Here is a 14,300-nt window from a genome sequence, read left to right as displayed (position 1 = left end):
ATGGATTTTTCATGAATGAAGGTGCCAATATTACCCTGAAAGTAAACAAGTACATATTTTTGTAACACTGATACCATTTTTATGGCTAAAAATTAGTAGTATGAAGCCTGAACACATTCTCATATCTACAACATGGAGAATAATTTATTCATAAATTTATGTGGGACTGCTTGTTACGGTCAAATTTTACCATGGCTCTGTTACACTCTTCATGTTCAAAGTGCCTTAGTAATATATTTATCTCTCTCTAAGCCCTGTCTTCACCTCACAGAAGTAATTGATACTGAAATTAATGTGAGCTGCAGGCCAATATCTGGGGATGCAGCCTTGTCAAAAATGGATGTGCAGGAAGACATCACACAAATTCCTGTGTTTTTAATGTAATTGTAGAATTTAGAAGAAGATGTAGACGAAAACTAGCAGTAGAAGGAATGGAAAGCAGCTCACAATTAAATTAAAATATCAGAACACTTTTATTCTTGGTGTCTTAATTTTAAAAACTGCTTTAGAGCTAGTATTTACATCTAAATAAAAGTGATCCCTAAATAAGATTCCATCTTGGATAAATGTTTGTTTTTTTTTTTTTTACATACTAAAATACTTTCTACTCTAGCACAGCTCATCTCAACTCCTTACTGTAAGCATGTCTAGGCTGTTGTGAGTATGAACTATTTTGCTTTTTTATATAAAGAACTAAACTAGATTTTAAATCTGAAGAACATTTTAGTGCTGTACACAGAAGTACAGCAGAGCAGAATCTGATAACCTCGGTCTTTCAAAAATCTGTAAACTAATGCCTCTGGGAATGTTGACAACACAAATGAAAAAGATTGCTGTGGTTAAAATGCAGCAACATCCAGCATTTATCATTTGTGCTAACAACAATAGCTCATGTTTCTAAAGCTAAAGTTGCACATCTTCCATTTCTCAGGCTGTAAGAAAGAGATTTTGTTGTCTCTTGCCTTAATAGTGGCAAAATCTGTAATATCATGAGCCTTGAGAAAATATGCAGTGATGATATTTTTTAAATTTCTAGTCATTTTATTTAGGGTACCTACTTGGTGCTATTTGGAACTAAGTATTTTTGGAACCTTATTGTTAACATGTTTTCATTAAAGTATTACATTTAAATACAAGAACTGGATAAAGATATCTCTTTTAGGATAATTCTGCCATCTTTATTTAGGGACATGGCTCCTTAATAGGTGTTTTGCTTGAGTAAGTACAGCAATTGTTCCTGAGTTGTCTTTTATTTTCATCTGTCTTCAGAACAGAGTTGTTTTGGTCTTAGACTGCTTTTCTCATCTGCCATCTGCAGTGCACTAGTATGTCAGAAGACATACCATCATTTCTTCACTTACCCCATGTTAATAATTTAGGTAGTTGATATGCCCAGGGAATGACATTAATTTTGAAGGCAGTTGTTTCTTATAATCTCTTTTCATATGAATTCTGCCACTCTTATTTGTTTACTAAAATAAAACCTACTTGGTAAACTGACTAACATCAGATTGCATGCTGCCTAATTTTAAAGATTATCCCACAGGCAAAAGTAAATGTGTCTTACTACGTTTGTCTAGATTTTCTAAATGGTACCATTCATTCTACTATCAATTTGTAGAGGACAATAGCAAAGGATAGACTTTGCTGCAATAACCCTGAAATATTATTGGTTCCAGGCAGAAAAAGAGGCTCCACCTAATTTAGGAGATCTGCCTAAGTGCTTAGTCTAGAACCTAAAAAACCTCTTATTACAAAGTATATTTCTTCAGTGCGTCACTATCAAATTGCCCTCAGTAGAAACAGTTGCTGGTATCTAAAATATTTCTGAGGAGCAATACCGAAATTTGCTAAAGATGATCATAGAATCATAGAATTGTTTAGGTTGGAAAAGAACATTAAGATCATCAAGTCCAACTGATCACACAGTATCATTCTGCAAATGTGGATTTCTGTGTCACTCACATTGCTAAACAAGCATTGAACTGGGAAGCCAGCCCAATTTATGTTCTGGCATTAGGCTCTTCACAGAAACCAGCAGTGACCCAGTTTGGTACTTAGTGTGGAAAACGATGAAGATGAGCTGTGTTTTACTGCTGGCCAAGAGAACAGTTTGCATCTGTGGCATAAGCTATTTTGTGTACGGAGCTCAATGAGAGCACCATTTTTAATGAGGCTTTCACTGCTGGGTGCAGCACTGACAACACAATCTCATCCAAACAGCTGCAACCATGAAGACTTCATGTAGCTGGCAGAATTTTTGTTGTATGTTTTGACTAACAGAATGTCAATAAGTCCATCAGAAACCATGGAGTTGTTTGTTTTGTCTTCACTGGAGAGGTCTCCAGTGCTGTCATAAAGCTAGAAAATGCAGAAACCCTAGTCAGTGTGAGCTACATCAGTGGTGAGGCTCACTAGCCACGCAGTGTGAATCTGTTAGCATGTTGTCCATTGATTGATTAGAGGTCTGTCAATTAAGAAAAGGCTAATCAACAAAGTTTAAAAAAAGTGGGACAAATTATTCTTATTTGATAGATAAATCTCTGAAAGTGGAAAAATCAAGTATCAAAGTCACAAAACGCTTCATTTTTCCAGAATGCAAATAATTTCTTAAACTTCACTAGAGTGACAGCCTTTTATAGACTATCTTTGAAGCCCCTGAATATATTAATCAACAGACATCAATCTCACTTCATGTCATCTCTTATTGTGAGAGACTTGCCGGCTTTGATTTGGACTAAATTATGTCCCATACTTTGGGAAATTCTGTTATGTGCACTGTGCACTGAATCTCAGACTTGAAATAATTCCATTGGCAATAATTGATGTGCTACGTATGGAGTGCTGGCTGGTACAATGTATTTTAACAAACAGATCAGATGTTCAAATTTCAGCCTTGGTATTACATTATCAGAAGAAAGTGACAAATAGGTAAACATTTAGACTGTAAGTAAGAGTGTATACAGTGTATTACTGTGGTTTTGAAGGTGAATCACTTTTGAAGCTGAAATTTCTATATGTGCTTATTAGTAAATGCTGATTTTTTAAATTTTTTCTTTCCTTGGAGAGTGTGAGAAAAAAATATGTTAGTCACTTTTGAGTTCTGGAACGTGTTTTGTCATTTTGTGCTGCCAGTTTCTATTTAATGTGGGGATAACTAAAAAAGCACCTAATTCTGGTTACAAGCTAATTGTCATTACAAGCACTCCTAATTAAGTTAGTTGATGCATGAGTCATTTGCCTCCAGATATTTTGTTTTCATTTAATTTGAATAAAATACAGTGTTTTTTACATTTAGGATTCTAAAACTGGAACAAAATTAGTCTTGTGATCTAGCATTTGGGTTGGGAAATTCTAAAACTGAGATTGCCCAGGTGTCTTATACACGTGACACTGAACATATTACATCACATTTCCCAGTCAACTATTGCCACTGCAGTACACTGTAAAGTGACCTTAAAGAATCTGCAGAATTTCAACGAATTACAGGGATGCAGGATGTCTCTGTACTGTTGTGAAGTCAGGAAGGTCGGTTTAACACCTCTAAACCTTGTTGTATCTGTTAATGTAATGGAGATAGGCATAGTGGAATGAAATTCCTCAACATGCAATTATTTCCTGACATAAAGTCCTTGAAAGACCTTTGCCAGTAGTTAAGCAAGGAGTCCAGCTCCTGGTTTAATGTAAAAGGCTCCCTGACCACATTCCCATATAAGCTTAACTCACAGCAGGGTATTAGGGACATCTGTGTGAAAAAATGTGTATGTGTCTTTTCTTTGTTAAATTTTCATCTTATTTATCCTTTCTGATGAGTTTGATTCTCTGTGTACCTATAAACATGCTGCTACTTTTCATTCCTGTAAAACGCACCAGAGAAGGCAGCACGTTGAAGCTGACATTGCTGTAGTAACCATAACTATTGCAGTTTCCTTCAAACTTGGTTTCTGAAATGTAAAGGTGTGTTCAGACTTTGAATAGCTCTGTAGATGTCATGTGTAGTCCTGTTCACCTAACTACGTATCTTTCTATAGACATAGACGTGCATAAACATGTTCATACACTGTAAAACTTTACTAGTCAGAAACAAAATTAATCCTTTGTGCTTGGAAATCCTGACTACACTAAACCTAGCAGAGGCCTTGTCTCTAATATCAGTGGAGTTACGGTTTCATGCTGAGTTTGAGAAAAGGGGGGAAGAAATATTTTCTCAACCTAATTTTCATTGCATTTTGGAGGTCTGCAAGTCTATAATATGTGCTGGTCTGGTGAGCAATAAATACTTACTGAGAAATCCATGATCTTGTAAAAAGAATTTCATAGCAAACTGTAAACATTTGGAATAATTTAATACTATCTCATTTTTCTATTTTAGATTTTTTTTCAAAATCTGAGAAATGGGATTTTGAGTTCATTTGGTCTCTTGTATAAGTACTTTTATTTTTCAAGAAGACTAAAACAAATTTAGTTATATAATGAAAACCGCTGTACTTCTAAATGGCATCAATACAAGCTTATGAAATTTGCAAAATCTGGAAATATTACAGCTCTTTGTTCCACTCTAATGTGGGCTACTACAGCTTTTTCAAAATAATGAAACCTTCTCAAAGGAGAGACAGTTCATCTATTAAGGTGTATCAATTGTATTTCACACTCATTGCTTTTTGTTTCACATCAGTTCTCCAACAAAATCTAGTAATTCATTAAGTACCTAAAATGGGAATTTTCATATGTGTAGGCAAAATCTAATTATACCTTACATCTAAATACCAACACTATTGATAGACTTTTTTTAACAAAAGACTTGCAAAATCAGTTTTGACTATTTGTTAGACATTCTCTAACAAATCTTTTTTTTGTCCTACGATACTTTTGTTCTGATATAGCTTCCCAAGGTATTTGCATTCCAGTTTTTCCATTATCTGCCATCTTCAGGGGGGGAAAAGCAACTTAGCTGTCTTGAGAATTATGTAATGAATTAAAAAAATATAGAATCATAGAATCATTTAGGCTGGAAAAGACCCTTAAGATCATCAAGTCCAACCAAACTACTGCTTGACCAACCAAACTATTACTTTCTTTGAATCGCATGGATGCACATAAAACTAATTCTACAATTTGCATTTCAGAACACCTCTTGCAAGTTTAGGAACAAAGCATTGTAGAAGTACAAAAGGAGAAGCTTGTTACCATGTTATTCCGAAGCGCAGGTCCTCATCTACCTGTGAAGTTTGTGGTACTCAGTTACACGCATGAGGTCTGACTCATGTGTCACACCAGCACACCACTTTTATTGTTGTGTGGCTGCATTGACTTCAGAATCATGCCTGTGCCTGATTTATACCACTACGAAGCCAGAATCAAATCTCGTGTATAAAGCATAAGTACCAATCAGAATACTAACTGCTGAGGTCATGTCAAGTGATTACAGTACAAAGTATATGAAAGCTGTCTATCGTGCTATAAGTACGTTGCCACAAACAGATAGCTTGACAAAGAGTCTGCAGGCATGTTTAAGTTTGATTAAGGCTCTACCTGGAAAGTTCATATGTTAATTTAATGTCAACATTTGTACCTACTTTCTGCAATCTGAATATAAAATGTTAGCCAATGAGGCAGTAAGAAAAATATCAAACTTCATTACTTTTTGCTGACTTGGGACTTACTCCAAGCTATTCCTGAAAGCAAGGTTGCAAGTGTTTATTGCATCTCAGGAGACAGTTAGTACCTTTGCAGGATCAAAGTTGCTAGCTGTAGTCGTAATGTAAAATGTAACATGAAATGTTGTCATTTTTGTAAGCTAACAAAATAAATTATTTTTCCAAGCAGTGCATAGCATCTGTATTTGTTTGCCGAATGCTGCCAAACTTTTGTAAAGACCTGTTTTATGTAATTGATCTTTTTTGTTTTGTGTGAAATATAGATGTGTGATGTGGATTTATGTTGTCCAATTTTGTTTTTTAACTTGCCTGTAAGCACAACAATATGCTCTCAGATTTTTTCTTTGTTTTCTTTCTTCTACTATAAAATTTGGTTAAAAACTAAGATGGTAGTTTCGAGGTGAGAATCAGTAGTTTTCTTCAAAAGTGTGTATTTAAAACATTTATTTAGGTAAAAGATTTGTTTACTACTATGGACCAAAAAAATAAATCTGGCAACATATTACAGTGTCACAATAGGGGTGTGTCTTTACATTGACCATGAATCACTGTTTCCAGAGGTGTCCTTGAATGGGACAAGGCTGTTGTGCCTATAGCCTCTTACAGAGCGTGAACAAGATTCCTTTGACTAAACTTGGGTTTGTACAGAACACATGCCTCCATCTAAATGAACCTGCCTTTGTAGTCAACAGAGTACCTGGGATCTATGGCATCATTCATCTCACTCCAAAGTAAACACCCAGGGTTTGATCAAATGAATTGCAGCGAACTGTTCTAACTATATTGACTAGATCTCCATTTAGTAAAAAGGGAAACCAGACAGCTACCTTAGATGCATATGCCTGCATTATAGGTACAAGTCAGGCAGGGTTCCCCATGTCCACCCGCAGGGTGGGGTCTATGCACGTGTGCTTCATCTGGATTCCAGGGCAAGTTCTTTATTACCTTAAATAAAAGACACCACTGGAGTCAGTGGAACGGGATGCAGTTAAACGTGCAAAGAGATTGAGCCATCACAGTATTTAATGGAACAAAAATCAGTGTCGCTGGAAGGTTCCACAGAGCTAAATTTCTATGGAAGCATTTCATGGAAAAGCAAAACCTTGCATTATATTTTAAAATACAAAGTAAAACCAAAAATAAAATAATATGTGTTGCATCGTTCCATATAAAGAAGTTTTCATATTCTGGTTTCTCATGACGAGATGTCCAAACTACAGTTTCTTTGTAGTCTGAGAAATCACTCATTGAAAGCCTGTAATTATTTTACTAATTCAGTTCTCCTCAATTACATATTCCCTTGCCTTTTGGAGTTAAGAGTTTTTGCAGTTTTGTGATCTGCAGCTGTTTTATGGCAAACATCTTTTTCCCTTCTCAGACCATTTTTTCATTAACCTTGGTGTCTGCAGAGTTGTTTCTCACATATTCTCACTCCTCTCTTCCGGCTGCTGTTGCACAGCAGCTTTTTCCCCTTCTTAAATTTGTTATCACAGAGTCGCTACCACCGTCACTGATGGGCTCAGCTTTGGCCAGCAGCGGGTCCAACTTGGACCCAGCTGGCCTTGGCTCTATTGGACATGGGGGAGGCTTCTGGCATCATCTCACAGAAACCACCCCTATAGCCCCCCTGCTACCAAAACCTTGCCACACAAACCCAATACACATCAGTATCTTGGTTCTAATTTTACCTATAAAACTAAGGTCAGTAAGGTTGAAAAAGCAGCTGATACCTGACAGTGTTCTTTAGCTATGTCAACAGAAATAATGGACTTACAAGTTTTTGTCCACACAAGCAGTAGATGAATAGGAGTAGTCACTGATGCCACAGAAACAGCATCAAAGACAAATTTTACTGTGAATGTTTTATGTTTTATTGGAGCAGATAGATGCTATTTTACAGAAATATATTTTGAATACATTCTTGCATTAAAAAAAAGACATTTGAAAGGAATGTTTAGTAACTGACATTAACTAATTATATCTTTTCATTGGATGTAAAAAAGTGATCTTTGGCTCCAGCTACTGCTAGCCCACTGCTAATCCCCTTTTCGGGGATTTTAGGGGTGGGTTGGCCTAAAATGTATTAAGTTGGAATAGCTCTCAACTGAGATTATTAAAAAAAAAAAAAAAAAAGGATTTTGGCCATCACTTTTCTTCACAGACTTTTCAACAGTTTTTGCCAGCTTCCGTGATTTAACCTGGAAGTTCTGGCCAAATTCCAATTTAATTTGTTACATACACTTTTTCTACCCTCTGGCATTTCACTGAGATATGGAATTCTTTCTTCATATCTCTGTTGCATTTTTTGCACTGCTGTTCTCTGTGGGAGGAAGGATTGATTAGTCCAAAAGTGATCAGGGCACGGAAATGCAACGGCGAACCTGAGTGATATGAGCTTAGAGCTGTCCTACGCTCTGTATACCTGACATAGATATATAACTTTCCTGTGTCTCACAGAACTGATTTCTGAGGCATAGGGCCATTGATTTGTTTATAAATCTATAATTGTAATATAACTATATGATAGACACAATCTATAATAAAATCTATAATTGCATCTGTTGGTCCACATTTTTTAATCACATTGCTTATATATAAATTATATGATCTTACAGTAGTAACAATGTGGAGAAGGAGCTTGAGGGTATTCATAGAATCATAGAATAGTTTGGGTTGGAAGGGACCTTTAAAGGTCATCTAGTCCAACCCCCCTGCAATGAGCAGGCACATCTTCAACTAGATCAGGTTGCTCAGAGCCCCGTCCAACCTGACTTGAATGTTTCCAGGGATGGGGCCTCTCCCACCTCTCTGGGCAACCTGTTCCAGTGTTTCAACACCCTCATAGTAAAAAATTTCTTCCTTATATCTAGTCTGAATCTACCCTCTTGTAGTTTAAAACTATTACCCCTCGTCCTGTCACAACAGGCCCTGCTAAAAAGTTTGTTCCCATCTTTCTTATAAGTCCCCTTTAAGTACTGAAAGGCTGCAATAAGGTCTCCCCAGAGCCTTCTCCAGGCTGAACAGCCCCAACTCTCTCAGCCTTTCTTCATAGGAGAGGTGTTCCAGCCCTCTGATCATTTTCGTGGCCCTCCTCTGGACCTGCTCCAACAGGTCCATGTCCTTCTTGTGCTGAGGGCTCCAGAGCTGGACGCAGTACTCCAGGTGGGGTCTCACCAGAGCAGAGGGAGAGAATCACCTCCCTCGACCTGCTGGCCACACTTCTTTTGATGCAGCCCAGGATATGGTTGGCCTTCTGGACTGTGAGCGCATATTGCCAGCTTGCGTCCAGCTTTTCATCCACCAGTACCCCCAAGTCCTTCTCCACAGGGCTGCTCTCAATCCCTTCATCCCCTAGCCTGTATTGATACTGGAGGTTGCCCCGACCCAGGTGCAGGACCTTGCACTTGGCCTTATTGAACCTCATGAGGGCCCACTTCTCCAGCTTGTCCAGGTCCCTCTGAATGGCATCCCGTCCCTCAGGCATGTAAATCACACCACTCAGCTGGGTGTCATCTGCAAATTTGCTGAGGGTGTACTCGATCCCACTATGTCACTGATGTAGATATTAAATAGTACTGGTCCCAATACAGACCCCTGAGGGACACCGCTCGTCACCGATCTCCATCTGGACATTGAGCCCTTGACCACTACCCTCTGGATGCAACCATCTAACCAGTTCCTCACCCACTGAACAGTCCACCCATCAAATCCATCTCTTTCCAATTTTGAGAGAAGGATGTTGTGGGGGACCATGTCAAAGGTTTTACAGAAGTCCAGATAGATAACATCAGTAGCTCTTCCCTTGTCCACTGATGTAGTCACTCCATCATAGAGGGCCACTACGTTGGTGAGGGGCAAGATTTGCCCTTGGTGAAGCCATGCTGGCTGTCTTGAATCACCTCCCTGTCCTCCATGTGCCTTAGCATAGCTTCTAGGAGGATCTGTTCCATGATCTTCTCAGGCACAGAGGTGAGGCTGACAGGGCAGTAGTTCCCAGGGTCCCCCTTTCTACCCTTTTTAAAAATGGGTGCAATGTTTCCCTTTTTCCAGTCACTGGGGACTTCATCTGACTGCCATGACTTTCCAAATACCATGGAGAGTGGCTTGGCAACTACCTCAGCCAATTGCCTCAGGACTCTGGGATACATCTTGTCAGATCCCATGCACTTATGTATGTCCAGATTCCTCAGGTGGTCTCGAACCTGATCTTCTCTTACAGTGGGAGGGATTTTGCTCCCCCAGTCCCTGCCTTGCCGTCCATCCACTTGAGAGGTGTGGGAAGAGAGGTTGCCAGTGAAGACTGAGGCAAAAAACTTGTTGAGTACCTCAGCCTTCTCCTTGTCTCTTGTTACCAGTTTGCCAGTCGTGTTCATCGGAGGGGTACACTTTCTTTGACCTTCCTTTTCTGGCTGGCATACCTACAGAAGCCCTTCTTATTTTTCTTTGTCACCCTTGCCAAATTCGGCTCCAGCTGCACCTTGGCCTTCCTGACCCCATCCCTACACAACCGGGCAACGTCCCTATGCTCTTCCCAGGATACCTGTCCCTGCCGCCAATGCCTGTGCATTTCCTTCTTGCTCTTTGGTTTGACTAGCAGGTCTTGACTCATCCATGCCGATCTCTTGCCTTCCTTTCCTAATTTCTTACGCATGGGGATTTAAAGCTCTTTCACTCTGTGGAAGTGTCCCTAAAGACCTGCCAGCTCTGTTCTGCTCCCCTGTCCCTGAGGATCCCCTGGGTTAGGACTGACTCCTTCAACAGCTGGAATTTTGCTTTCCTAAAATTCAGGGTCCTGACTTTACTCTTCACCTGTCCCATATCCCTCAGGACTGTGAACGCCACCAGTGCATGATCCTGCAGCCCAGGCGGCCTCCAATCTTGACGTCTCCGATTAGCTCCCTTGCATTGGTGGTCAACAGGTCCTTACTGGACCCCCACATCTCCTCTGTTAGGGCTGTCCATTACCTGGCTTAACAAGTTATCCTCAATGCACTCCAGGAATCTCCTGGATTGCCTACAGCTTGCCATGCTACTTTTCCAGCAGATGTCAGGGTGGTTGAAGTCCCCCAGCAGGATGAGAGCCTGTGAGCACAATGCCTCCTGTAGCTGGAGTAAGAAGGCTTCATCAATAGGCTTCCCTTGGTCGGGTGGCCTGTAGTAAACATCAACCACAAGATTCCCTTTGTTGGCTCAGTCTCTAATTCCTACCCATAAGCTTTCAACCTGCTCATGGCCATTCTTCAGAGACAGCTCTTCACAATCTATCCATTTTTTTACATAGAAGGCAACCCCTCTGCACCTCCTTCTTCACCTGTCCCTTCTGAAGAGCTTGTAGCCATTGATAGCTGCACTCCAGTTATGGGATTTGTCCCACCAAGTTTCAGTAATGGCAACTAGGTTGTAGCTTCCTAGGAGCATGGTGGCTTCCAACTCCTCCTGTTTGTTGCCCATGCTGCATGCATTGGTGTAGAGGCACTTCTGCTGGGCTGTCGGTCGTGTCATCTTTTTAGAGGGACACCTTAATTCCTTTGAGGTATTTCACTGCTGTTTCCCTGTTGGCTCTTATTACGTCAGGAGCCCCTGGCTCATCTCTGTAAGACTTCAAGTGTGCTTCAGTGTACCCAGCATGTCTCAGAGCAACAGGCTGAGGGCCCTTGCTAGCACCCCATCCCTCAAAACTTGGCGTGTCATCCCATGGCTTGTTATGGGAGAGCCTGATATTACCCCCTTCTCCCTTCAAGTCTAGTTTAAAGCTCTGTCAATCAGCCCCGCTAGCTCGTGAGCAAAGACTCTATTCCCCCTTTGAGAAAGATGAATCCCATCCGATGCCAGCAGGCCTGGTGCTGCATAGACCATCCCATTATCAAAAAACCCGAAATTCTGGCAGTAACACCAGCCACAGAGTATTGCAGTTCCACTGTAAGGCACGGAGCCATAGGAACCCTGGCTTCGTTAATTCCAGAACTGCTTGGATTTCTTACACCGTTTTCCCTAAGCTGAATTTACAGTTGGTAATGTGTGAGTCTGAACATGTTTTCAAGTGGTTTTAAAGAGAAGGAAAAAGCACTACCCAAAAAGCCAATTATTTTCAAAATCTTCCCACTGCTTCTGAAGGTCAAATTTGAAGTACAAACCCATTTTGTTTTGTTTTGGTTTGGTTTGTTTTTTGTTTTATGTAATGTATGTTGGCTGATATTTTTACCTTGCAGTGGAACAAAGAGCAGCTTCAACTCTAAGATACTGGGTTTTGCCACATTTATTTAAAGAAGTAAAAATTAAAAAAAAAATTATTATAGGTGTCCCCTATATACACTGTAACTTCTAAAATATTGTACATTTACCTTACTTTTATCAATTTCTTAGTGATGTTTATTTCCAGTGTTTCTTATTTCCATCTGCAGGCTTCCAATGAACATGGTGAAAGAAAAGCAGTTACATTACATTTTAAAACATTTTTTAAAGTCAGAGCTTAGTTGAAGTCACAGGTACTCCAGAGAGAACGTGATGGAATTTTGCTGGCACTTTATAAGAAGAAAGAGTTACAAAAGAATAATAAATAGTTTTAGGAATCCACAATGAAAAAAAATGCCAGGAACATCCTATTCTATGGGGTTTGCATTACTAAATCACTTAGTTAGGAAGTGGGATCCCGTTGTATTAAATACCACAAAAAGAAAACTTACTACAGGTAGCTTCAAAAAGCTTTTAAAAGTAGGATTGTATATGCAAATTTTGTATTAGTTTGTTTCAACTCATCTTTCCTACAGAATGGGTTATTTTCCTGGGACGGGACAATGGTTTCGGCTGGGATAGGGTTAATTTTCTTCATGGTAGCTAGTATGGGGCTATGTTTTGGATTTGTGCTGAAAACAGCATCGATAATACAGGGATGTTTTAGTTGTTGCTGAGCAGTGCTTACACGGAGTCAAGGCCTCCTCTGCTTCTCACCCCACCCCACCAGCGAGTAGGCTGGGGGTGCACAGGAGGTTGGGAGGGGACACGGCTGGGACAGCTGACCCCGACTGACCAAAGGGCTATTCCATACCATATGGCGTCATGCTCAGCATATAAAGCTGGGAGAAAAAAAGGAAGGGGGGGACATTCGGAGTGATGGCGTTTGTCTTCCCAAGTAATGGTTACGTGTGATGGAGCCCTGCTTTCCTGGAGATGGCTGAACACCTGCCTGCCCATGGGAAGTAGTGAATTAATTCCTTGCTTTGCTTTGCTTGCATGCACAGCTCTTGCTTTACCTGTTAAACTGTTCTTATCTCAACCCAGGAGTTTTCTCACTTTTACCCTTCTGATTCTCTCCCCCATCCCACCAGGGGGGAGTGAGCGAGCGGCTGGGTGGGGCTTAGTTGCTGGCTGGGGTGAAACCACGACAGACCTTTCTGGTGCCCAATGTGGGGCTTGAAGGATTCGAGATAATGACAGATTTGATTGGAACGTGCTAGGTCGAATTTATAGCTGTGATTGCTGTTTAGCTATTAATCAGCAGGCTTCTGTGCTTGCCGTGGGGCTTGCTTGCCTTACTGTATATTAGAGCCCAGTGCTCGTTAGTGGCTGCTTTCTGCTTTCGCTGCTTGCTGTACTGCTGCGCTGCCGATCACCTTACTCTGCTGTGCCTGGGAACATTCTGGTAACAGCAATGGTGATGCGCCGGGGCTGGCAGATGGCCAGGGCATCGCTGCTGTTTCTGTGCTGCTGTACTGGACAGGCTGGAACTCCAGTGTGAACTCGAGTCGAAGGGCCTGTGACCTGTGGATGAGTCCACGCGGGAGCAGGACACCCCGAAGCGTCTGTGGCCGTGGATAAGCCCATGCCAGAGCAGGTACCTCTCAAAGTGTCTGTGGCCGTGGTTATGTCTGTGCCCCAACAGGCATACCTCTGAAGGGACTGTGGCCCAAGGATAAGTCCATGCTGGAGAAGGTACACCTCGAAGCATCTGTGGCTGTGCATGAGGTCATGCTGGAGCACCTCAATGTGTGTGGCCATGGATAAGCCCACGACAGAGCAGGTACACCCTGGAGGGACGGCAGCTGTGGGTAAGGCCACGCTGGAGCAGGCATATCTCTGAAGGCATTGTGGCCCATGGAGAAGGCCACGCTGGAACAGGTGCACCTCAAAGTGACTGTGGCTGTGGATAAGTCTATGCCACAGCAGGTACGCCCCTGGAGAGACTGTGGCTCATGGATAAGGCTCCACTTGGAGCAGGTACGCCCCTAAGGGACTGCAGTCTGTGGATAAGTCCAAGCCGGAGCAGGGGCAAGGGGAGGAGTTCATTGCAATGTTAAACCTGATGGTCTGGTCCAAAAGGGCCAGGGGTGGAGATTGTAATGGATATGCCTTTAAATTATTGTAACCCAGGATTTGATTTGCATGTTATAGAAATGACTATAGCAGAAACCACCTGAACCAATGGAGGACAAGCCTTACAAGGAGCAGTGCAAGTGCAGCAGTGACCCGACCTGAGCTGGCTTTGGTGCCCAGTAACTCCTCGCAACACACCACCTCTCCTGTCCTGAGTGACCACCATAAGAGATGGAGCCCAAAGGCATGGACTAAATGAACTCAGGGGACATTTTGTGGACATTTATGGGCATTTTACAGACATTTCACAGGGGTGGTCCATGGACTAAGGGA

Source organism: Mycteria americana, chromosome 5 (genome assembly GCF_035582795.1).
Source record: "Mycteria americana isolate JAX WOST 10 ecotype Jacksonville Zoo and Gardens chromosome 5, USCA_MyAme_1.0, whole genome shotgun sequence".
In the NCBI taxonomy this organism is placed as follows: domain Eukaryota; kingdom Metazoa; phylum Chordata; class Aves; order Ciconiiformes; family Ciconiidae; genus Mycteria; species Mycteria americana.
The sequence above is the reverse complement of the archived record's forward strand: the minus strand, read 5'-3'. Positions refer to the sequence as shown.